This window comes from Panthera leo, chromosome D1 (genome assembly GCF_018350215.1).
Source record: "Panthera leo isolate Ple1 chromosome D1, P.leo_Ple1_pat1.1, whole genome shotgun sequence".
Lineage (NCBI taxonomy): Eukaryota > Metazoa > Chordata > Mammalia > Carnivora > Felidae > Panthera > Panthera leo.
This window is the reverse complement of record NC_056688.1, coordinates 60,872,417-60,876,283: the sequence shown is the minus strand read 5'-3', so window position 1 is coordinate 60,876,283 and position 3,867 is coordinate 60,872,417. Positions and strand designations below refer to the sequence as shown.

General features: G+C 32.5%; 1 pseudogene; it reads right to left on the bottom strand.

Moving 5' to 3' along the window:
• Window positions 1-1,610: 1,610 nt before the first annotated feature.
• On the bottom strand, window positions 1,611-2,554 carry LOC122199989 (annotated as a pseudogene).
• Window positions 2,555-3,867: the final 1,313 nt, after the last annotated feature.

Here is a 3,867-nt window from a genome sequence, read left to right as displayed (position 1 = left end):
TATATGTGCAGGTCTATTTGGGGGCTTCCTATGCTAATTTACTGATTAATCTTCATATCTTTATGCCACTAGCATTCTGTCTTTATTAAGTCCTCCAATTTTGTTAACATTGTTCAGTTACTTTACATTTCTATATAGATTTTAGAATCAGCTTTTCAATTTCTATAAGAAAAAGTCTGCTGGAAATTATATTGAAATGTGGTTAAATCTATATATCAACTTGGAAAGAATAGAAATATTCACAATATCAAGACTTGGATATATGATGATTATATATGTCTACTTTTATATATGCCTTCATCAGTTTATCTTAGCAATACTTTTTAGTTATCTCTCTTCAGGTCTTACTTTTCTTTTTTAATCAAATGTGTCCCTAAATATTCTCTTTTTAGGCTATGGCAAACAATATTTTTATTTAACTTTCTAATAGAATTCCATTAAAATAAGAAATTTAACTGTTTGTATAGTAAACTTGTATCCTCTGAACTCGATAAACTCACATATTAGATCTAGTAGGTTTAGTATGTTACATAAGATTTTCCTACATAGAAAAAACCAGATCATCAGGTAATTTCTTCCTAATATCAATGATTTTTATTTCCTTTTACTTACCTTAATGCATTGGCTAGAATCCCCAGTACAAAAGCAAATAGACATTATAAGAACAGACAGCCTTGTATTTTTTTATAACCGAGAAAAAATATTCAGTCTTTCTTCACTGTGAAGTAATCTATCAAATTTCATAGGCTTCCTTTATCCTATTTGTAAGTTGCTTTCTCTTTCTAGTTTTCTGAAATTTTTATCAAGAATTCATGATGGATTTTGTCAAATGTTTTTTATGCATTTATTAACATCACATGTAGTTACTTTTGTCTGAAATTATGGGAGGAAACATTAATTGATTTTTAAATGCAAAAATTTCCCCTGAATTTGTAAGATAAGTGCTTCTTGGTCATGATACAGGATAATGTTATATATCATTAAACTCAATTTGCATAATTTTGTTAATACTTTTTATAGCTGCATTTATGAAGGAATTTGAAAACTAATTTTATTTTCATGAATGTTTTCCTCTGCCTTTGGTAACATTTTAGAGATGGCAATATAGAATGGGTTCAACTCTTTAAGAAGATAAATTGAGTGATAATTAGCATGCACATTGCAATAACCCTCTGAGTGAAATTAAGAAATAGCTCCAAGATGAAAGTAACATTGGCAGACAAATAGGTAGTTGAAGGACATATTCTAAAATATTGATGCATGAATATTTCCAAAACCTGAAAAATTTTATACCACCAAAATCTTCTTTTTTATCAAATCTGTACATAAATTTTACTGCTGGAATGTCCACATTCATTCAAGAATTTGATTACATCTTTTACAAGGCCCCACAATCTTCTCTCACCTTCAGTGAGAAACAGTAGTATATAATCTATTGAAAAAAATGGAAATTACATAAAGGCACCAATGAGTGTGAGTTTAAGAGACTATAATAAAGGCTGAAGTAATGTCTGAATGACCTTTACATAATCCCAATTTGGGACACCCTGAGAGATGTACAAGTTTAAGGTTAGCCTAGAAGAATTTATTAATTTTTTAATACATTTGGGTCATTCTTTATTTACAAATATTTTCACAACTCGGTCCTGAATTTGCTTTGTCCTGATTCCATAAATGACTGGTATTAAACAAGGGGGAACAACCACATACAGATTGGCCAGGAGGATGTGGATGTAGCAAGGAATATTACTACCAAATCAGTGAGTCATAAAAGAGAAAAATGCTGGTGTGTAAAATGCTAAAACGACACAGACATGGGAGCCACATGTGCTGAGTGCTTTGAGTCTGGCATCCCTGGAAGGAAGGTGGAAAACAGCTCGTAGGATCTGAACATAGGAGAGGGCAATAAGGATCAAGTCAAAAATCAGGGCAGCAATGGTATATAAGCCATAGATGATGTTGACCCTTATGTTAGCACAGGAAAGATGCACGATTCCCATGTGTTCACAGTAGGTGTGAGGAATAATGTAGTATCCACAAAAAGGCAATCATTTGAGAAGAGGGCAGAAAGGGATGACAAGAAGGACTGGCCTCCCCACTACAACAGAGGCCATGATGGCTACCACTCTGTTGGTGAGAATAGTGGTATATGTCAGTGGATAGCAGATGGCAACAAAGCAGTCAGTTGCCATGCCAGCAGTACAACGGATTCCATGCCAGTGTAGGTATGGATAAAGAACATTTGGATGAGGCAGCCTTCAAATTTTATCTCCCTGAAGTTGAACCAGAAGATACAGAGCATCTTGGGAATGGTAGAAGTGGAGAGGCCTAGATCAATAAAGGAGAGAAGAGCCAAAAAATAGAACATAGGTTGATGAAGACTCTGCTCAGTCTTGATCACAACCAGGATTGTGACATTTCCCACAAGTGCTATCAGATAAACAACAAAGAAAGGGAAACCAATCCAGATATGGAAAGCTTCCAGACCAGGTATACCCAGCAGAAGGAAGGCAGAGGGATTTGAAGCAGTGTCATTGACAGAGGACATCCTGCTGAGAACTATTGGAAAATATTCTATGCTCTTCTTCAGTATTTCTGGGGAGACATAAGGCAATATATGGTGTTTGGATATCACTATATATAGTAGCATACCAATTAGACACTAAAAATCATAATGGAAAGTCATTTGAGGACAATTGACTATTAAATTCAAATTATTGACTATCCCACTTAATATTCCATGGGAACTGTGGAAGTTAGAAACAGTCTTTTCTGGTGGTAGTGTGGTGTAGTGATCCATGATCATCTTTAGCTCATTCTTTTGTGAAATCCTCGTCTATATTCACTAGTACCAGCTGAAAACGCTGCCAGTAAGCAAAACTTGTATTACATTTTCAAGTTACTTTGATTAGTTGAGTGGAAACATAAGAGAAAACTACAATATGTTGTGAAAAACTACAATATGTTGAGGAATTGGAATGGGAAGAAACTTTGGATATGAGGATCAAGAATGTCTACATATAAGGCTTATTTACCTGTCATAGTCCCTTCTTTGTTAAGTGTTACTTTTCCCTTTATTTGCTTTAATGAGACTGTGTTTGTATATATATATATATCTTTTAATAAAATGGTGCTTTTATGCTATGGTTGGTGAATTTATTATTAGTATTTTTCTACTTTTACAGTAAAAAATTCACCACATAAACAACTCAAAGAAAAGATAATTTTAAAACAAGTAAAAACTAGTAATTAAATTTAGCATCCATATATGATACTTTAAAAAAGAAACTTAAAGCAAATTAGGCAAAAACTAAAAGTGGTTCAATTTAGTGAAAGGAATATATGAAAAATCTGCAACTAACATCATACTGAATGGTGAAACACAGAAAGATTTGTTTCTAAGATTGGGAATAAGACAAACATATCGACTGGCATCAATTATATTAATATTTTACTGGAAGTTCCAACAAGGTCAATGTATCAAGAAAAAATAAATAAAAAGACAGTAAGATTGGAATGAAAGAAGTCAACTTTCCCATTCATAAGCCACATGAACACTTAGATAAAAATCAAAGAATTTAAAACCATTTAGCTTATCAATTAATCAGGTATAGAATCAATACTTTTCTATATACTGTTAGCAAACAATGAGAAATTAAAATTTAAGTTAAAATTCTGTGAAAATTCATACTACCACTTACAGTGGCATCAAAAGCATGGAGTAGTTAGCCATAAGCACTTAAAATTATAAAACATGACAGTAATTAAAAAGACCTAAAAAAGTTTTAAAAGTGGTTTGAAAGACTGAAATATGTTAAGATGTCAGTTCTTCCTAAGTTGCTTAATAAAACAACTTCAATCAATAAC